The sequence below is a fragment of the Cavia porcellus genome, unplaced genomic scaffold (assembly GCF_034190915.1).
Source record: "Cavia porcellus strain 051 isolate PalLab524CR breed Dunkin Hartley unplaced genomic scaffold, mCavPor4.1 scaffold_3, whole genome shotgun sequence".
In the NCBI taxonomy this organism is placed as follows: domain Eukaryota; kingdom Metazoa; phylum Chordata; class Mammalia; order Rodentia; family Caviidae; genus Cavia; species Cavia porcellus.
Window position 1 is genome coordinate 45,854,984 of NW_026947486.1, and position 23,219 is coordinate 45,878,202.

The 23,219-nt window shown below is 36.0% G+C and overlaps 1 pseudogene; it reads right to left on the minus strand.

Moving 5' to 3' along the window:
* Window positions 1-4: 4 nt before the first annotated feature.
* LOC100713289 (periphilin-1-like) lies at window positions 5-1,063 on the minus strand (annotated as a pseudogene).
* Between the last annotated feature and the right edge of the window lie 22,156 nt (window positions 1,064-23,219).

Consider the following 23,219-nt stretch of genomic DNA (forward strand, 5'->3'; position numbering starts at 1 on the left):
ATCTTTCAGAATCTTGAGTAGAAGTATCATATTTTACAATGAAATGTTTGAGTGCTTCAACACACTGCTCTTCTATTTCATGTAAATTCTGCCTCAGTACAAGCTAAATAGACTTTTCTAGGGAAGGATTTTTTTTTTTTTCAATCAGTATCTTCACCACCATCCCAAAAGTTTTACTGTGTTGTCGGTAAACCTGGTCAACCTTTTTGGTTTTTGATGTTATTGCTTTTTAGTGACTGCTGAGTGAACTATCTTCAAATAATTCTATGCCATCTGCTCCATTGCCCTTTGGTTTCTCTGGCTGGCTGGTGAATAATAGTTTTATAGGTACCACCTCGAACTCATAAATTTCAGACAAGTTGCTGTCCTCTGATGTCTCAAACTTTTCCACAGCAGACTTCCTTCCAACCTCAGCAAGTTTCTTTGCAGTTAGCCTGCTGAGTTTCTCTAACATCTTTGATGAAGGGCCTGTTGGAGAACCTGAAAGTAAAGAATATCTTGATGGTTTCACAGACTGGACATTTCTCCCTTTACTTCTATGCTGAGATTGTTGGAGGTAGCATTTTTGCTTCATATTGAAGAGTAGCTTCTGCTACCAACACTGGAGACAAATCAGTTGTGTGAAGAGTTCTTTTGACCTATGAATGATTCTTGGAAAAAAGAAGGATCTCTTGTATAAGGAGACTGGTCTCTCATATAATGGGAATAGTAGATATTTTTTCTTCTATAGCTATCTCTCATATCCCTGTAACCACTCTGGTGGCTTTGAAATGACCATGTCTTGACCATTGATAGTCAGATTCATCTTCTGTGTAAGGTGGAATACTTCTTTGATCATAAGAAAAACTGTAGCCTTTGTCATATTCTTGGTATCCAGCATGACTGTAACATCTACTGTAGCTTCCTTCACCAGGTCTGCCTGACAATGATGGTTTCTTTTCTAGCAGGGTGATTTCTTTGGCACAATGTTAACTACTCTATGGTGCCAATCACTGGGATGACTCCCAGGGAGTACTTGTTTATTGGGAAGTAATTCATAGTCATATTGTCACTCAGACCACATGTCATGTCTTTCAAAATCTTGAGTAGAAGTATCATACTCTGCAATTAAGTGCTTGAGTGCTTCAACACACTGTTCTCCTATTTTGTGTAAATCCTGCCTCATTGAAAACTTTATAAACTTTTGTAGGGAAGGATCTTTTTCAGTCAACATTTTTACCATCCTCTCAAAAGTTTCTCTGTGTTGTCCATAAACCTGTTTAATCTCTTTGGTTTTTGATGCTATTGCTTTCATGTAACTGCTGAGTGGACTATTTTCAAATAATTCTGTGCAGTCTGTTCCATTGGTCTCTGGCCTACTCAGTGAATAATGGTGTTTTAGGCCCATCTCAGACTCAGAAATTCCAAACAAGTTGCTTTCCTCTGATGCCTCAAGCTTTTCTGAAGCCTACTTCCTTCCAGCCTCAGCAAGTTCCTTTGCAGTTAGCCTTCATTTATTTAACAGGATCCTCCTGTTTTCCAAGAATCATCTCTAGGTCAAACGATCTCTGTCCACGCAACAGATTTGTCTTCAGTGTTGGTGGTACAAGGTACTCTCCAGTCTGAAGCAAAACGTGCTCTTTCCAACAGTCTCAGCATAGTTAGAAAGAGACATGGGTCCAGTCTGTGAAAACACCAACATACACTTCATGCTCAAGTTCTCCAGCAAGTCCTTCAAAGCTAAGGAAGGCTAATTGCAAAGGAACTTGCTGTCCTAAAATAAAATAAAAATGAATCAAAGGATTCAGTGCCATGGTGAGCTAGAAAGAACAGTGTTCTCAAGATGTTCAGAAGAACTCACAAAGATTTACAGGAATTTGGATGTAGGGTGGGGTGGAGGAGGATATGTATATGAACAAATCCAACCATTGGTAGGTAACTTGAAGGAAAAGCCCATCGGATGAAATCTAGTAACTGGGATACTTTGAATAAGAAGTAGGGCCACTTCCCATCCCAGTACTGCTTATAGTCAGATCCTGCCAACATGTCATTTTGGGAAAGTTCAAATTCCCAAGAGAAGTTGAGCACGGTGACTGCCAGGCTGCTGATCCATGCCAGCCAAGGAGCTTTCACCCTTTGCCCATCTTGCCTAACTTTCCTCCCTCAGGGGAAGCAGAACCCAGTGACAAGATAGTAGCAATAAGGAAAATGGAAGCTAGAGAATACTCAGAGGACAGAGACTGAATCAGGACCAGCAAGTCCTAGGAACAGACAGGGTAAGAGATAAGGATCTAGTTTCAATTTTTTACATGTGAGTAATCAATTTTTTTAGTACAGTTGGTTTAAGGGACTGTTTTCTCTAGTGGACATTTTTTAGTCTTTTTGTAAAAAATGGGGTGGTTTTAATTCACTGGATTTTTTTCTGTCTTGTGTTCTGTTTCACTGGTTTGCATTTCTGTGTTGGTGCTAAGTACTATATGTTAGCTTGAAGTCCAGTGTAGTGGTGACTCTAGCACTGTATCCTTTGTTCAGAAAGAATTCTTTGTGGCTGTTTTGGGTGTTTGCCTATTCCTCATGAAACTGAGGTCTGCTTTTTATCATCTGTAAAGCATATTGTTGGCAGCTTAATGGAGATTCCATGGAATCTGTAGCTCTCTCTTGATAGTACGGCCATTTTTACAATATTAATTATTCTGATTCATGAACAAGGGATATCTTCCAATTTTATGATGTTTCCTACATTTTTTTCTTCAATGTTGTTTAATGTTCACTGCGGAAGTCTTCACCTCCTTTGCTTGGTTGATGCATAAATATATAAACTTTTTGAAAGTTATTTTGAATGGACTTATTCCTTGATTTCTTTCTTAGTAGATTCATTTTTTGGTACAGGAACACTACTGATTTTTGTGTTTTGATTTTGTATCCTGCTCATGGTTATTTTTAATGGTGGTGAAATATACAGAAATTTACCAATATAACAATTTAAAAAATATTTTAAAATACGTATATGTTTGCATTGTTTTAATGTAGAAAAAAACTATTAGTCTTATGATAAAAATAATTTTAATGTATATGATATATTGGTATACATTTACTATAAATAATAAATAATTCATTTTGGGAAATTGATGTATATACACAAATTTTAATTCTTTTTACTTTCCCCTACCCCTAAACTTCCACCATCCTCATGTCCCCTTGCCATCTCTACAGTCTACATCCAGGTTTCTTATCATCTATCTTTTCTTTTGATCTTTAAATTATTTATAATGTGGATTTCTCATGTAAGAAAAATGATGTGATACTGTTATCTAACATTTTGTGTCGATTTATTTTATTTCATGTTATGTTCTCAACTTCCATCTACTTTTCTAAAAAATAAGTCAAATTTATACTTTATAGCTTGGTAATACTCCATTCTGTCTATATAATGTACTTTGTGTGTAGTTTTATAGTATTTAATATATTAACCAGTTTTTGCAATGAATCTCCAGAACTTTCTCAACTTACATAACTGAAACTCTTTTGTACTCATTAACTAATAATCTCCTATTACACATTTGCTCTATCTTCTGCCTTATTTTTGTAATATATTTTATTTTATTACTACATGTTTGCAGTTCATGCAGTTTACAGTCATTATGAGGAGTGGTTATATGTACATACAACATCTTTTTATTTTTTAAAATCCTCTTCCCATTCTCTCCCCCATCCTCCAATCCTTTCATCTCATTTTTCATTCTTATTGATACTATTAATCTTAGCTCATGTTAGGGTATATAACAGTTACAGTAATAGAGGTTGTTGGGTTCTCTTGCATGACTTATCTATATTCTACTTATTTCCCCTTCCCTTCCTCACACCTCAACTCTTTCCCTTGGACCACTTTTCTGCTGAAAGAGATCTATCTCCTGGTCCTTTTCTGTCCATCCTTATTATTTGCTTTGTCTGCACTTTGCCCCACTCAAGTTAAAGATATCATATGATATTTAAGTTTTTGTGTCTGGTTTATTTCACTCAGCATTTTATGTTCCAGGTTCATTCATTTTCCTACAACTATTCAAATCCTTTATTCTTTGTAGCACAACAGAATTCCATTACATTCAGATACCACATTTTCTTTACCCAATTATCTTTTTATCAGCATACAAGCTTTTTCCAAGTTCAAGCTTTTGCAACTTGTACTGATATAAACATTGTTAAGCAAGTGTTTATGTAGTATGATCTCTTAAACTCTTTAGGGAAAATACCCACTGTGGGGGGTTGGGCCATATGGAATTTCTAATTTCACTTCATACTCATCTTCATTATTTCCCACTTTTTCTGTCATAGTTGGATTAGTTTACATTCCTACCAACAATGAAGCAGACTTCCTTTTTCATCACAGTCTTGCCAGCATTTGTTTTTTGTTATCTTAATGATTACCATTTTTTCTGGTGTAAGATGGAATATTTGCAATGTGTTAATTTGTGTTTCTCTGATACAGATGATAAGCATTTTTTCACATATTCATTAACCATTTGCATTTCTTCCTCTGTGAAGTGTTTGCTCATTTTTCTTTCTTGTTTCTTGACTGGATCCCTAATTTTGAGTGTCTCAATTTTTTGAGCTCTTTCTTTATTCTAGGTATAAGTCCTCTGTCTGAGGAATCTACTGATTGATTCTTTCACTATACAGAAGCCTTTGCTCTGATTTAGTCCCATTTGCTTTGTTTTGCTGTTATTTTTTGTGCTTGTGATCCATTATGAAGAAAACAGAATCATACTTTTTTGTAAACTTTTTTTTAGCAATAATGAATATTTTATATACATACTGTACACTTCTGTCTCACCAGAAAAACAATTTTGATGTCACTTTATACTTTCTTTTCTTTTCTTTTTTTGGGTGATACTAAGGCCTTTACACTGAGCTACATTCACAGTCCTTTTTCCTTATTTTGTATTTTTAAGAGAGATTTTCTTTGAATTGCCCAGGTAGTGCTTGAACTTGCAGTACTCCTGGAGATATTTACATTCACTTTTATTAGGAAGATTGGCCTGTAATTTCCTTTTGTATTTGGATCCTTCTCTGGTTTTGTTATTAGGGCAATATTTGCTTGCAGTAATGTCTTTGGGTGTATTGCCCCTTTTTAATCTCATTAAAGAATTTCAGGAGTAATGGAATTTGATCTTCTCAAAATTCCTTTTATGATTTAATTGTGAATTCATCAGAACCTGGAATTTTCTTTGTTGGTAAGTTTCTAATTATTGAAGGTATTAATGATCTGTATTTCTGCAGATCTCTTATGACTCCCCCATTTTCATTCCTAACTGCTTGGATTTGAATACTTTCTTTTTTTGATAATACTGGATAATGTTTATTAATTTAATCAAATCTTTCAAAGAAACACCTCTGATTCAGGGATTTTTTGTATTATTTTCTTAGTTATTGCATTAATTTCTGCTCTGATATTTATAATTTATTCCCCTGTATGAGCTTTAGGCTTGACTTGTTCTTCTTTTTCTAGAAGTATAAGGTTCAACATCAGGTTGTCCATTTGAGCTGGTTCTGTTTTCCTGATGTGGGAGGTGACCACTCTAAATTTCCCTGTAGGATTTCTTTCATTGCATCCCATATGTTCCAGTGTGTTAAATTGTCATCTTTTAATTGTAGATATTGTGGAATTTCTTATTCAGTTTCACCTTTGACCCATTACTTGTTCAGGAGGATGTTATTTAATATCCACATGTTCATGGAATTTTTGTGGTTTCTATTTTCACTGATTTCCAATTTCTTGCACTATGGTCTGATTATATATGTGAGATATTTTCAATTCATTTGAGCTAATGTAAACTTATTCTATGACCTGGGATGTGGTGTATTTTGGAGAACATCCCATGCACAGCTGAGATGTATATGTATCTGATGTTGTGTAGTGGAACAATCTGTAGACATCTACTAAGTTAATTGAGCTCTGATATTTCTTTTTTATTGGGTGGGATTTTATTCTCTTTTTTTTAAAGATAAAGAAAAAATACACAGATATAAAAAAGGGTAGAAATAATACAGAATTACAGAAAAATAAATGGTAAAAAATCACCAGTTGATAAGTTACATATTGTCATCTTAGAAATAGCTGTTCAGGTTACAAAATTAAAGTATGTAAAATGACATTCAAATAGTGACACTGCCAATAGTTCTGCTCAATGATCTAACAAGAACTTAGTAATACGGTTATCATTCCTACACACTTGCTTTTTATCTTAAAAAGGGTAAGATTAAGCATATAAAAATAGAACAAAACAGTTCAAAAAAATTTAAAGAAATACAGATTTCAAAGCAATTCCACTGGAGATCTTCATTGTTTATCTAACTGTCTCTAGTTTCTTCCAAATAGTTGTCCTCATCTTCACGCACATTAAATACCTACTACATATTATAGAACTAATCAAATCATTACAGGATGATGAAGGCTTTTTAGGTCTTCAAGATGAGACATTGGGGGAAGACAATAATAACTACCATAGTGTCCCTCATTTTCTTCATAGTAGCTGTCCTTATCTTTACATATGCTGAAATTGAACTTAAGAGACTAGATTAATATCACTCTGATCAGTGAATAATAGTATTGCTAGATTTTATATCATAATGCTACAGAATTAACATTGGGTTTCTTAGTATCTCTTCTTCAGAGTATCTGTTCATTATATCTTGCATTATATAATCTGTTCCTGTAAATAGTTTTAAAAAAATCTTCTCATGTGTGAATTTCTACATGTATATCTATCCTCTCTGCATTATGGGGAAAAATAAATCATAACAAGACAGCAAAACAAATTCCTAGAAAAACATGGCATGAAACAGACACATAAGACCACAGTATTAGGTAATCTACCGTAGTTGCTATGCTTTTTCTTGTTACTTTCAATAGACTTGTCCACATCATCGGGCTTAATATAGTTAAGCATAGTATTACATAGCTATTTTTATAAAAACACACCTTTGAAAACATTGTAGGACTTGAGAGCTATGAATAATCAATACAAGTATGGATATTTTTTACATCTTGTCATCTTCAGAGTAGTTGCCTCTACCTTTAAGGTTGATACTATCAAGCATACCAAATTCAAATAAAATCAGCCAAGGCAAAACCGCGGTCTAATGAATTGGATTGAAATAAGATCAGTCATAGTAAGACAATGTAAGTAATACAGGGTTTCAGTTTAAGTTAATAGGAAATTAAGGATAGTTACCATGGTATAACCTGCTATTTTGGGGTCAGATGTCTGCCCTCAAATCTGATATGAGTGGACAGACCAAAACAAATTAAATTCAAACTAAACAGGGTGATAAGACTACTATGACTTTTAAATCCTGATACCGTATTAACAATGACCTCTGCCTTTTTTATAGTGTATCAAAGCTATCTATACTAAAGATTACAGCTTACCATCTCTGCTTCATGTCTGCTACTCCACTTTACTGCTTTAATTTGTCCACCTTACTCCCTCATTCCACTTTCTACCTTGTTCATTGAGGCCTCTCTGCCACTGTTGTGAAATCCTGGTATCCCTTCCTCTCTTTCTCTGGAATGTCCTTCAGAACTCTCTGTAGGGTTGGGTTGGTGGCCAAGAACTCCCACAGTTCCTCCTTGTCTTGGAAGCATCTTATTACTCCATTAATTTTGAGAGAGAGTTTTGATGGGTATATGAGTCTTGATTGCAAATTATTTTCTTTCAGGACTTGGACTATTTCTGCCCATTCCCTTATTGATTTAAGAGTTTGTGTTGATAAGTCTGTTGTTATTTTGATAATTTTCCCATTGTAGGTAATCTGCTTCTTTTCCCTGGCTGCTTTTAATGTTCTGTTCTTTTGGTGGGTTTCTAGAATCTTGATTATTATATGTCTGGATGTAGATCTGTTTTGGTTGCAGGTAGCTGGTGTTATGTATGCCTTGTTTATCTAGATATCATTTCTTTTTGCTATACATGGGAAATTTTACTTTAATATATCTGTGAATATTCTTTGTATTTCATTTTTGGTTGCTCCTGCTTCCTCACTCACATTCTTTATTCTTAAGTTATGTATTCTTTTGTCATCTTCTAGCCTTTGAATTGTTTCTTTCTGGTTCCTTGTCATTTTTAAGAGGTCTTTTCTTTCACAATCATATATCATAAATCTCTCTTCGAGTTTCAAAAGGCTAACTTTAGTTTGTGTCAAGGCATTTTGCCAGTGTTCAATAGAGTATTTAGTTTCCTGGTAATCTCTTTGGATCTGTTTCATGTACTCTAAGTTATGTTTAAATTCTTCTTCAGAAGTTTCTCTTTCTTTTCTGATTTCCTCAGTCCTTCCATCTGTGTTCTCTTGGGCAAGGCTTATCATTTCTTTAATTAATCTTCGTATCTTGCCTCACTTGAATCAGGAGTACAGCTTTAAATTCATTTATGACATCATGGAGGTATTTTTTATTTTGGCTGATGCTGTGTCCAGAATTGAATGGTTACTGTGCTTGTTCTCTTTAGTGTTTACTTCTCCTGGGCTTATTTTCTCATGTTGGGCAGCTGGAGAATTTTTTTTTAATTTCTATCTCTTGTCATGTTTCTGTTTTCTTTCAGACTGGAGTGTCCTGGGGGTATCTGGCCCTCTCTGTATTGCTTAGGGCCTTTCAGAAGCATGCTGACTTGAGTTTTTGCTGCCCTCCCCAATTTGCTGTTATCTGGGGTAGACAGGGATGCCGGGACAGTGCAGGGTAGCCTCCAGCCTCTGTGCCAGTCAATCTGCAAGTTAGGCTGTACTTTGTGGATGTCACCGAGTCACGACTATTTTGTATCTGCTTATTGGGTCCCAACCAGTGGCTTTGTTCAGCCAGCAGATCCTGCCAGAACTCTCTGTGCCAGAAGCAGCTGACTTATGTTACTGTGGCACAGGGCTCTGCCCAAATCCCTTCTGTCTTCTACCAGCCCGCTCTGTGCCAGGAGCACCTACCTAATGTCACCATGGCACTGGGTCTGCCCAATTCTAAGATGTCCTACACTAGTTCTCTCTGTGTCACTGATGCTGTCATGGCGCCAAGCTCTGCCCAACTCCAAGATGTCCTCCACCAGACTCTCCGTGTTACTGATGCTGCCGTGGTGGCAGGCTCTGCCCAATTCCAAGATGTCCTCCAACCAGCCACAGCAGCTATGGGACCCAGTCCACAGTACTCACCAGGACTCAGTGCAGATCTTACTCTTGGGTCTACTGTACACTTCACCGCTTGCCTTCACTGCATTCCTGATACAGCATGAAACAGTCAGAAAACTGCATGGTGCCTAGCTTCTGAGCTCTGGAGCTTCTCACAATCTCCTCCGGTGCAGCCAGGAGGCCCTGGCTGCTTCACAGGGTCCCGGGTCTCAATTTCTAGCAGTCACCAAAAGCCAATACAGCTTTTCCTCTTGGATCCACTGGTTGGTGTGCTGCGTTAAAGGTGTGGGATTTGCAGATTCCAGTTATCAGTGGCTGCAGTCTCAGCATGACTTCAAATCCTCCAGCCATGATGTCTTGGTTAATAAGAATCATCCATTCATCTGGCCCTCTCCATGTTGTTATTGAGCTCTGATATTTTTTTGTTGAGTTTTTGTCTAGTCCATTTGTCTATTTGTGACAGTGAGGTATTAAAATATCACATTATAATTGTGTAAGTGCTTATTCGATTTTTCAATTGGCTTAATATTGGTTTCATATAGTTCTGTGTGCTAGTATTTCGTGCATATATATTTTTGACTGTTTTCTTTTTAGAGTTTCCATTTAACAAGAATGTAGTGACCTTCTTTATCTCTTTCAAAGTCTTGGCTTGAGTTCACATTATGTACAAATGGAATAGCTAACCTTGCTTTTTTCTGGGTTCTTAATTCAGGAAGTAATATTTTCCATCCTTTGACTTTCCTGGCTCTTGATGCATTCTGTTAATCTTTTTCTTTGGTGAATTGTGACTATTGACATTAAGGTTTATAACTGATATGTATTCACTTACACTTGTCATGTTATTTTCCTGTTGTTGGTTCCCTGTTTTTTCCCTTAATAATTGCTTGTCTCACTTAGTTGCTTCTTTCTGTTGGTATTCTTGGGGTTTTGGTCATGAGTTCCTTTAGTCCTTTATCACGGAAGTATCTTATTTCTCCAGTGAGTTTGAAAAATAGTCTTGCAGAGTAAAATAAGTCTGGGTTCCAAATCTCTTTCTTTCAGGTCTTTAGACACTTCATTCAAACACCTCCTTGACTAAAGGATTTAAAATGGGAAGTCTGCTGTGATTCTGATGGACTTTGCTTAGTAGGTGATTTGTTTCTTTTCTCTAATATCTTTTAAAGTTTTGTGCTTGTGCTGAATTTCTGATACTTGATTATTGTATGTCTTAGTATAAATTTGTTTTGGTCATGGCTAATTGGAGTTATATAGTTTTCATTTATTTTTGTGTCAAATACTTTTCCAGTATTTGAGAAGTTTTCTGCCCTTATTTAGATTAACAGGTACTTAATGGAATTTGGAATGTCTCCTCTTTTCTCATTGACTCCAGTTAATCTTATGTTGTTCTTCTGTGTATCATCTTGCAGCTGTTGGATTTTTTCATGCTCATTTGCTATTTTTGGGAAATCTCAGCAAAATCATGCAATCCAATGTCTACATCTGAGATTCTGTGCTCAACTGCATTCAATTGACTGTTTATAGTTTCTTTGGAACTTTTAATCTCCTGGATATCTGTATCTGTTTCATGGATTCCATTTCTTCCCTCTGTTGGGCATTTATGGCTCTCATCATTTTCCTGAGATCCTCTATTTTTTTATTTAAGGAGAAAAATAGAAAAAAAAGCAGAAAAAGAGTACAAGTTATACAGAATTTCAGAAAAAAATAACCAGTAGGAAGTCACTAGTTACTGGATTACATACTGTCATCTTAGAAATATTTGCTTAAGTTACAAAATTAAAGCATATAAAGTGGACATTCAAACAGTGAGACCGCAAACAGTTCTGTTCAATCATCCAACAAAACTCAGTAATATCATTGTCATCTTATACACTTAAATATACATCAGTTATATCATTTAGAGCACTTTCTTTTCCTCTCTTTTGTACAATGACTATTACACATTTTGGGTTTTATTACTCCCACAGTTCTTATTACTTTTTTGGAAGAGAGTAAAACCAAGTGTGACATAACAGAACAGAGTCAGTCAAATCAAAAGGATGGACATAATAGATAATGTAAAAAAACATAATACAAGGTGATCAACAATGGTTACATAATGCCTCCTGCTATCTCAAATAGAATTATCTATATCATCAGTTATAATAAAATTGAACAAAACAGTAAAGAACGAAACCAACAAAACCAAAACATGGGAAACATTACAGGTCTTCAAAAGTAGATAATAGTCAACCAGAATGGGCGTCATAATGAATCCCACTATCTTCACAGCTGTTGCCTAAACTTTTGAACCTGGTACTATCAAGCAAAACAGAATAGAGGAACATCAGTCAAAACAAGATGGTGAGAGCAATACAGGGCTTCAAATCAAGTTAATAGAAAATCAAAGTGGGTTACTATAATATATCCTGCTATTTTAAATTTATTTTTCCCTTAATTAAAGGGACAAAAATAGAAAAGTTAATAATAAAATGGAGATTGAGATAAAAGAGGACATAACAACAAAACAGCACAGACCAAAACATAACCATTTAAGCAAAATAGTGTTTCACCACAAGATAATCCTGACATAAAAGTAGTTACCATATTGGCTCTTTCCTGGAAATCTTTGAATATAACTTTGCATACTGTACCATAAAATATATCAAAACAATGCAAAACCATTCAAGAGAATGACAGTATTACAGGGTATTTAGAATCAACTAACAGAAAATGAACAAGGGTTTCTGTATAATCTCCTTGTCTATAAAAGTTTTTGTTTATACTATCACATATAATAAAATCCAATAAGATACAACATATTAAGACCTATGGAGACAGAAGAACAAAAGCTTGATGGGACTTCAAAGCAAGATAATACTAAATCAACATTACCTTTTATGATGTCATTTTCTCCAAAATAGCTGTTCCTACCATCCAATCTTCTCTGCCTCATTTCTGTTGAGCTCTTTTTCTGTCATTAGTTGTAAGTTTGTCTTCTTCATTTTGTTTTCTGCTCCATTCATTGTGGCCTCTCTGCCACTATTTCTGAATTCTTCATATTTTTCTTTTTTAGAATATCCTGCAGTATTCTCTGTAGAGTTGAATTGGTTGAGTTGTAAATTCCCCTAATTCCTTTTTATCTTGGAAGCACCTTGTTTTTCCATCAATTTCCAGGGATAGTTGTGCAGGATATATCAATCTTGGCTGGAGATTATTATCTTTCAAAGCTTGAATTATTTACCCCCATGCTGTTTGTGATTTGATGGTTTGTGCCAAGAAGTCTGCTGTAATTCTGATGGGTGTTCCCTTGTAAGTGATCTGTTTTTTGTCTCTGATGGCTTTTAATATTCTGTTCTTATATTGGATTTCTGGTATTTGGATTATTATATGTCTGGGTGTATCTCTGTTTGGGTTGTAGGTGGCTGGGTCTGTATGCCTTGTACATCTGAGTATCTTTACCTTTTGCTAAATTAGGAAAATTCTCCTGGATTATTTCTGCGAGTAGCTTTTGTAGTTCATTTGTTTGTGTCCCTACCTCTTCTTTTATGTTCTTAATTCTTAAGTTATAGATCCTCTTATCATCTTCTAGTCTTTGTATTATTGCTGTTTGGTTCTTTGTTATTTTTAAGAAGTTTTTCATTTCATGCTCCCATATTACAAATCTGCCCTCCAGTTCAGATAATCTATTCTTAGTTTCTTTCAAGCTGTTATGCCAGTTTTTGATAGAGTTTTTAGTTTCTTGGTAATCTCTTTGAATCTGCTGCACGTATTCTATGTTTTCTCTATTTTCTCCATCAAACAATTCTCCCCTTTTTTTCTGTTCTTCCATTCCACCATCTCTTTTTTCTTGGGTTATGCTTAGCATTTCTCTAACTATTCTGCTTATGTCTAGCTTCAGGTCATTAATAACTTCATTCCTGAACTCATCAATGAGGTTCTGGAGATAACACTTTATGTCTATTGTTGCCGTTTCTGCTATTGCCTGTTTCTCAGGATTGGATGCCGAGGACCCTTTCTTGTTGCTCCCTCTTCCTATATTCTTTGTTCCTTATATACAAGCGTATGTAGGAGGTCCAGCTTCCTTCCCTGTCAGCCACAGTCTGTTTGAATTGCACTGGCTAGCTGTTCCTGCCCACCGCAGCACACCAGAGAGTTAGGGACTGAGCAGTCTATGTGGGGCCTGCCCCTCCAGGTCAACCTACCAAAGGCTTCCCAGCTAGGGTGCACCTCCAGGCGCTGGGACCTGGGTTGTGCTAGCCTACTGGGTCTCAACCAGCAACATCACGTAGGCTAGGCACTGCTCACCAATCCTGCTTGAGAGGGGGATACATGACTGAATTCACTACAGTGCCCTGTTCTGGCAAGTCTGCCCAGTCCCAGAATGTCCTTTATTGGAGCCTCCTAGATTGTGGAAGAGTCCCAGTTTCCCTCACTCTCCGCAGGTCACTGCACATCTCCCTTTCTGTCCCACTCTCAACTCCATTCACTGATTCCCATTCTCAGAGCTTTCACGTGTCTCTTTCCCTTTTGAGCTGATTCAGACCCTGCAGCGGTGGCAGGAAACCCAAATTGTGGCTAACAATGGCATGGGCTCCAGCTTCCATACTGAGGCTTTATCTGTTCCTGTTATAGCACCATGATTGCATTCCCAGTTGGTTTCTCTCAGCCCAGTTCATTCTTGGGTCAGCAGGGTATATCTCCTCTTTCTTAGGATTCCTCACTCTGCGCCATTCCTGGATTCTAAGCTGGGTCTCTCAGAGAGACTCCGTAGCTGCTGCTATCTGTCTGCCATGTTCTCCCAGAAGTCTCTATTTTTTAATCTATGTATTTTCTAGATTAACTAAGCAAGTACTTCACTTAGATTGTCATGCTTCTTACCTGAGATTACTTGTGATCTCATTTTCTCTGTACACTAACTAATCTGTTTTGTGTGTGTGTGTGTGTGTGTGTGTGTGTGTGTGTGTGTGTGTATGGGTGGGTGTGTTTCTTATGTTACTATCATTTCAGAAAATTAGGGTGAAGACATAGTGATTTCATCTATTTCTTTGCCCCCTGGACTACTGCATTGTTAGTTGGAAGTCCCAGGCTGCATTTTCTTTCTGCAGCTTATCATCTTGTTTTCTAAATTTTTAATTTGTTTTCTCTGTTGATGTTTGCAATTTCTTTTTTAAGTTTTTAAAATTTTATTTAAAGAGAAAAAACAAAACAGAAAAAGCATACAAATAATACATAATTTCAAAACAAATAAACTGTATGAAATCATTAGGTGATAAATTACATATTGCCCTCTTAGAAATAGTTGTTCAAGTTATAAAACGAAAGCATAGAAAGTGGATATTCAAGCAGCAATACTGAAAAGAGTTCTGTTAGTGATCCAACAAAAACTTAGTATATGACTATCAGTCCTACACACTCAAACATGCACATAGTTATATCCTTTAGAACACTTCTTTTCCCTTTTCCTCTCTTTTTTATACTAGCAATTACACATTTTAGGTTTTATTACTCCTACATTTCTGATTACTTTTTACACTACAAACAAAATGTGATATTTATAAATACGATTCCTATTTATTTCAATAATCAGGATAGTCTAAAGTTGTCTTTATTTACTTATGAAGACCTCAAGATCATCCTTTTTATAGCCATGTAATATTCCCATTGTATAAAAATACTACATCATTTTCATCCACTCAATGGTTGAAGGGCATGTTAGTTGTTTCCAAGACTTAGCTATCAAAAATTGTGCTGTTATGAACTTGGGTGCACATATACTACTGAGACATGCTTTTTTCAGGTTTTCTGGGAAAATACTCAGGAGGAGAATAGCTGAATTTGATGGAACCTTCAATCCTAGTCTTCTGAAAATTCTCCATACTGATTTCTGTAGTGGTTGCATCAGTCTACACTCCAACTAATAGTGGGGCAGTGTTTAATTTTCCCTGCAGCCTCACCCACATTTGTGATCAGTTGATTTCTTGATGGCAGCTATTCTTTCCACAGTGAAATGAAATCTCAATGCTGTTTTAACTTGCATTTCTTGAATGATCAGTGAGAGTGAACATTTCTTTATGTATTTATTTGCCATTTGTATATCTTCATTTGAGAACTGTGTGTTCATCTCACATGCCCATTTTTGGAGAGGGTCTTTGAATTTGCCTGCTTGATGCTTTTCAAATCTTTATGTGTTCAAGATATAAATCCTTTGTCTGAGGGGTTTCTGGCTAAAATTCTTTCCCATTCTGTGGGTTTTATTTTCACTCTGTTGGTGATTTCTTTTGAAGTGAGTAAACTTTGCAATAATATGAGATACCAGTTGTTGGTTCTTTCAAGTGTTTCCCTTGCAGTTTGTGTTTTGTTCATGAATTCTCTGCCTACCACTATATCTCAAAGACTTCCTTGTCTTCCAGTAGTTTTAGTGTTTATCTTATAATATTTAGGTCTTTGATCCATTTAGACTTTTGTTTTGTGCATGGTGATAGGCATGGTTCTAGTTTCTGTCTTCAGCATGTAGAGAGCCAATTTGCCCAACACTATTTATTAAAGAGGATATCCTTCTTCCAGTGAACATGTTTAGCCCCTTTGTCAAATATCAGGTGGCTGAGTGTCTTTGTAGTCGTGCTTGCATCTTCAAATCTATTCCATTTAATCCTCAGGTCTATTTATTTACCAGTACCATGCTGATTTTATCACCGTGGCTTTGTAGTATAGTTTCAAGTCAGGAATTGAGATGCCTCCTGCCTTGCCTTTGTTTTCCAGGATTGCCTTTGTATTCTAGGTTTCTTCTGTTTCCAAATGAATTTTAGGAGTGTTTTCTCTAGATGTGTGAGGTATGTTAATGGTATTTTGATTGGGATTGCATTAAATCTGTATAACAGTTTTGGGAGTATGGCTATTTTTCCAACATTGGTTCCTCCTAACCAAGAACAAGGAATATCCTTCCATTTTCTAATATTTTCTTCAATCTTTTTTAGCATAGCATAATTTTCAGCATACAGATCTTTTACATTTTTAGTTAGATTGATTCCTAAGTATTTCATTTTTTAGATGCTATTCTGAAGGTCGATATTACCATAATTTCTCTTTCGATGAGATTTTGTTTGTGTACTAGAATGCTTTGGATTTTTGAGTATTGACCTTGTATTCAGCTACACTGACAAATTTGTTTACTACCTCTAGTAGTCTTTTAATGGAGTTTTTGGGAGCTTCTATACAGAGTAACATGTCATCTTCAAATAGTGATAATTTAACTTCTTTTCCTATATTTATTCCTTTTAGTTCTCTCCCTTGTCTGGTTGTCCTGGGTAGTGTTTCCAGAATTACATTGAGTAGGAGTGATGATAGTGGACATCCTTGTCTTGTTCCTGATTTTAAAGTGAAAGCTTTCAGTTTTTGGTCACTTAGTATAATATTGGCTGTTGTTTTAACATTGATAGCCTTTATAAGATTGAGGTAGACACTGTGTATTCCGAGTTTCTGAAGGGTTTTTATCATGAACATGTGTTGGACTTTATCAGAAGCTCTTTCTGCATTTATTGAGATGACTATGTGGTTTTTGCTTTTGAATCTATTGATGTGCTGTATTACATTTATTGATTTGTGTGTGTTAAACCATCCCTGCATTCCTGGAATGAATCCCCCTCGGTCATGATGTTTAATCTTCTTAATGATTTACTGCATTCTATTTGCCAGTATTTCATTGAGAATCTGCACCAGTGTTCATTAGTGAATTTGGCCTGTAGTTCTTTTTGGTTGGGTCTTTCTCTGATTTTGGTATGTGAGTGACACTTGCCTCTAGGAATGATTTAAGGAGCACTGCTTCCTTTTGAACTTCACTGAAGTGTTTAAGGATTATTGCCATCTAATCTTCTCTAAATTTCTGGTATAATTCAGCTGTGAATCCATGAGGAGCTGGGCTTTTCTTTGTTGGTAAACTTTTAATCACATTTGAAATTTCAATAGCAAATATTGGGTTATTCAAAATTACTATATCTTCTTTGGTGAGCTTTGGTAGTTCATATATTTCTAGAAATCTTTTCATTTCCTCTGTGTTTTCCACCCTATGAGAGTATAGATTTTCAAAGTAGGTATTCAAAATCTTTTGAATTTCCATGAGACCTGTAGTAATTTCCCCCTTTTCAGTCCTTATTGCTTGAATTTGGGTTTTTCTTTGTTTTTCTTGATAACGTTAGCTAGAGTTTTGTCCATATTTCCTATTCTCTCAAAAAGCACCCTTTTGATTCATTAACTTTTAAAATTTTTTTTAGTTTCTGATTTTTATTTCTGCTTTTGATTTCTATTCTAAATTTTACAATTTACTCTCTTATATGTGCTTTGGGTATAACTTGATCTTCATTTTATAGAGGCTTGAGATGTAGTATTAGGTTGTTTATTTGTGCTCATTTCATATGCTAAACAATTTGTTTCTATGTATTTCCCTCTATGGCATGTTCATTGTATCCCACAGATTTCAGTATTTTGCTTCCAAATTTTCATTTAATTGTAGGTATGGCTTTATTTCTTCTTTAACTTCATCTGTAGCCTACTGGTTGTTCAAAAGGTTGTTATGTAATTTCCATGTATTTATGTAGGTTTTGCAATTTCTTATGCCATTAATTTTCAGTTTCAGAGACCTATGGTCAGATATTATGCATGGAATTATTTCAGTACCTTTGTAGTCTCTTAAGAATATTTTATGGGATAATGTGTGGTCTATTTTAGAGAATGTCCCATGCGAAGCTGAGAAGAATGTGTATTCTGATGTGGTTGGTGGAGCACTCTGTAAACATCTACTCAGTCCAATTGCTTGTAGGTATGATTCAGTTCTATTATTTCTTTGCTGACTTTTTGTCTAGTTGATCTATCTCTTTGTGACAATGGGATGTTAAGGTCCCATGTTATAATTGTGTTCTTTTGTATTTGGTCTTTTGTATCTATTAGTATCTGTCTTATATAGTTGGGTGCTCCTATATTTGGTGCATATATATTTATAATTGTTAGTTCTTTTCCACTAATGAGTATGTAGTGACCTTCTTTATCTCTTTGAATTATTTTAGGTTTGAAGTTCACATTGTCTGCAAATAGAATAGTTACCCCTACTTTTTTCTGGGTTCCTGTTGCATGGAATACTGTTTTCCATCCTTTGACTTTTAATCTCTAAGTTTCCTTTAGGGTCATGTGTTTATTCTATACAGTGTATTGTGGGATGAAGTTTCTTGATACATTCTGTCAGCCTGTTTCTTTTGATAGGTGAATTGAGGCCATTACATTTATGGATATCAGTGATATGTACTGGCTTGACTTTGCCATGTTATGTTCCTGTTGTTTACTTTCTACTTTTCCCCTTTGTTTAATTGCTTGTCCTACCTGGTGGTTTATTTATGTTGTTGTTCTAGGGATTGTGGTCATTTTTAATACTATCCAGTATGACTTTCAATACTCTTTGTAGGGTTGATTTGGTGGACATGAATTTCTTTAGTGGTTCTTTGTAATGGAAGTATTTTGTTTCTCCATTAAATTTAACTGAAATTTAACTGAAAGGTTTTTTTTTGTGTATATCAGTCTGGGTTGAAATTTGTGTTCTTTCAAGGCTTGAAATTTTTCACTTCAAGCTCAACTGGACTTGAGTTTTTGTACTGAAAAGTCTGCTGTAACTCTAATAGACTTTTCTTGATAGGTGAATTGTGTCTTTTCTCTAACAACTTTTAGTATTTTTTTATACTGAGATATGTCTGAGATCTTTATAATATGTCTGGGCGTAGATTTATGTTGGTCATGACTGTTTGCACATAAGCCTCACTTATGTGCATATCAGATTTTCCCCCATGTTTTGGAAATTTTATGCTATTGCTTCTGTGAATATTTTAGTTATGGCATTTACATTGACTCCTGCATCTTCACTGATGCCTTATTAATCTTATATTTTTACTCTTGGCATTACCCTGAGGCTGCTGGGTTGTAATTTCATGCTTCTTTGTTTTTTTTTTTTTTTTGCCTCTTTGTTATTTTTAAAAGTTCTATCCTTAGTTCTTGAGAAGATGGTGGATAGATAATGGCAGCTACGGAGGCTCTCTGAGATAGCCAGCTTAGATTCCAGAAATGTGGTGTGGGGAGTCCTAAGCAGGGAGAGATATACCCTGCTGACCCAGGAACAAACTAAGCAGTGAGAAAACAATCGGAAATGCAATCCCAGTGCTACAATTGGAACAGCTAAAGTCTTGGTGCCACTGCCACTGGAACCCATAGCTTGAATTCCCTGCTGCTGCTGTGTCTGAATCAGCACAGCAGGGATAGCCTGCTAGTTTCAACTCACCGGAGATGCAAATGCTCTGAAAGCAGGAATCGGTGAACCAAATTGAGAGCAGAACTGATGGGGAGCCCTGCATCAACCTGCAGTGAGTGAAAGGACCCTTCCATAGACTAGAAGGCTCCAACAGAGGACATTCTGGGACCAGGCAGACTGGCCAGAGCAGGGTGCTGCAGTGACTTCAGTCACAAATTCCCCTCTCAAGCAGGATTGGTGAGGAGCACTTGACTTAGGTGATGCCACAGACTGAGGCCCAATAGGCTAGCCCAAACCAGGTCCCTGTGCCTGGCAGTGCACCCTAATGCAGTGAAGCCTTCAGCAGGTTGACTGACCTGGAGAGGCGAGCCTATCATAAGCTGCCCAAGTGTGTGTCTTCTTAGTACACTGCAGTGGGTGGGAACACCTAGCTGGTGTAATTCAAACAAACTGGAACCAACAAAGAAAGTAACTGGGCCCCCAATATATGCCTGTATGGAAGGAACAAAAATATGAAAAGAGGCGGCAGCAAGAAAGGGTCCTCAACCCCCAATCCTGAGAATACTGATCCAGGAAAGGTAAATGCAAAGGAGAATGAGGGCAGAAAACATGTAATATCAGGCATGGCATCAATAGACATAAAGCATTATCTCTGGGACCTCATAGATGAGTTCAAAAGTGAAGTATTTAACCAAGTAAAGCAAAATATAAGTAGAATAGTTAAAGAAATGCTAAGCACGTCCCAAGAAAAAACAGATGGTGGAATGGAAGAACAGAAAAAAGGGGAAAATTGTTTGATGGAGAAAATAGAGAAAACATAGAATACATGAAGCAGATTCAAAGAGATTACCAGGAAACTAAAAACTCTACTGAAATATTGCATCATAGCTTGAAAGAAACTAAGGATAGATTATCTGAACTGGAGAACAGATTTGTAATGTGGGAGCATGAAAAGAAAAACTTCATAAAAATAACAAGGAAACCAGTAACAATACAAAGGATAGAAGATGACAAGGGAATATATAACTTAAGAATAAAGAATGTGAGAGAAGTAGCAGGCATACAAACAAAGGAACTGCAAAGGCTGTTCACAGAAATAATGAGGGAAAACTTCCCAAACATAGGAAAAGGGAAAGATGCTCAGATGTATGAGGCATGCAGAACTCCAGCCACAATCAAAACAGAACTACACCTAGGCATATAATAATCAAGATTCCAGAAATCCAATATAAGAACAGAATATTAAAAGCTGTCAGAGACAAGAAACAGATAACTTACAAGGGAACAACCATCAGAATTACAGCAGACTTCTCAGTACAATAACCTCCAGGCAAGATTGACCTATCCTGCACAATTGTCCCTAGAAATTAATGGAGAAACAAGGTGCTTCCAAGATAAAGAGGAACTGGTGGAATTCACAACCACGAATCCAACCCTACAGAAAATACTGCAAGACATTCTAAAGAGAGAGAAAAGTGCCAGGATTCCAGAAACAATGGCAGAGAGGCCACAATGAATGGAGCAGAAAGTGAAATGAAAAAGACAGACAACCAATGACAGAAAAAGAGCACAAAAGAAAGGAGGCAAAGAAGGTTGGATATAATTTCTAATATAGATGGCCTAAATACACTAACGAGGGAAAAAAGAGAGAATCACAGGAAGAATGGATCAAGAGATAGGGTCCACCAAGAGAGTCTTTATAGGAAATATAGTTAGCCTGAAGAAGGTTATATAGACCAAAATCAAATATGAGACAATGGAACTCGAAATGATAGGGAACCAATGATTAGTAGGGGTACCTGGTCCAGTATTTATGGATAGTTTAAACAGACAGGCTTTAATAAATGAAGAAATATAACTAGAAATCCAACCCAGGAGTCAGAAAGTACATAAATACTTAGGTAATAGCAGGTTGGCCCCCCAATATAAAACCATGAGTGATGGGGAGACCTGAAAATACACAGTTCATTCTGGGGGAATAAAGGGGAGAAATAGTCTTCAAAAAACAGCATAAGCTATAGCTAATAGTGTATCAGGAATTAAAATCCTTATTACTTGCACCACTCTGCTTGGTTGGAACTTGTTCTATCCTAGTTTGTATACAAGCACTGGATCTGAGGGCACAGACAGCTGTCCTGAAGGTATCAGGACATAGCACAGTGGTCATCTTTAATTTCCTATTAAATTAATCAAGATCCCTGTATGACTTATACTGTTGTACCATGACTGTTCTTAGTTAAATCTTACTTGTTTGAATACTACTTATTATTGACAGATTTTATTCAAAACTGTTAGGTTGCTAGTATCAATTTCAGGAGTATAGACAACTATACTAAAAATGACAATGATTCATCATGATACCCATTCTGATTTGATTACTACCTGTTTTTGTAGCTCTACACTGTCTACAAAGTTGTATTTCTGTTAATGCTGTTATGTACTGATATGTTGAATTATACTTTATAAGATGATATAGCCAATTTGGTTGATGATAACAAGAAACAGCACAGTAACCATGGTAGAACTCCTTATACAGCAGTTTTATATGTTTTTTTTTAGTTTTATGTGTCTATAGGAATATGTTTAGCTCTGTTCTGCATTGTTCTGTTTCTCCCTCTAATATAGAAAGGATAGAAATACATGTTAAGACTCATGCTTGTGTAATACCTATAAACAGTTTATGAGAACTGATCTTATGACACATGATGAAATGAATGAATACTTTGAAGGAAAGACAGGGGCACTGCAGTACCCAGTGCTGATACCAGAGTGTTATGATGTAAAATCCAGTAATATTATTAATCTTTGTTCAGAAGGATTTTAATCTAATAAGTTTTGTTAGTTCTCAACATAAATGAAGATATGGATAAATGCATACATGTCTAAGTGTATAGGATTGATACTCATATTAGTTAGTTTTTGTTGGATAGTTGAACAGAATGATTTGCAGTCTCCCTGGTTGAATTCCCATTTGTATGTTCCACTTTTGTATCTTGAACAATTATTTGTGGGGTGACAATATGTATACATCAACTAGTGATTTATTACTGTTTATTTCTTTTCTTTGAAAGTATGTACTATTTCTGCCTGTTTTCTATTCTGTTTTATCTTTCTCTGAATAAAAAATGTTCTATCCTTTTTCAATCGCTAATTATGACCCTGTCCTCATGGCCTGAAACACTATCCTCAGCTTTATTTATATGGTTTTGTCAACTTTGAATAGAATTTTTTGTTTCTTGGATGTCTCTGGGTTTGTTTCATGAATTCTGCTTGTTTTCTGTATTGTTCATTCAAGGTTTTAATCAGTTTCCCATGCTCCTGTACTTTTGTCTCTATTTCTTCTTTACCTGTTCTCAGCAACCCCTTTACTAAGTTTGTTATTTGTATCTTTACATGGGAGAGTATTTCTAATTTGATTTTTTCTAGCCTCATGGAGTTGTTTTTTTTTTATTTCACTCACTATCTTTTCAGAAATTTCCAGTGTGTTACTTTTGAAGTCCTCTATTTCAGTGTCTCCTGTACTTGCTCCTGGTGGACTAGATGGTCGAGATTGCATTTTGCTTTTTTGTTTTGCCATTTTCCTCTTTCAAGTTATTTGATCCTTCAATCTCACTAGTGCCAACTGCTAGTAGTGGGGATCTTGGGGTCCTAATGTAAGGTTGATGTTTGTCCAGTTGCTGGGTCCCACAATGGTTGCTGGGTCCCACAATGAAGAGGTAGGCCAGTCATCTGACTTCCCACTGAAGGGCCTGTTGGGTGAGTCCTGTATTCTTCCTGGACTGACAAGCCTAGTAATATTGATGTAGGTCAACTTTTA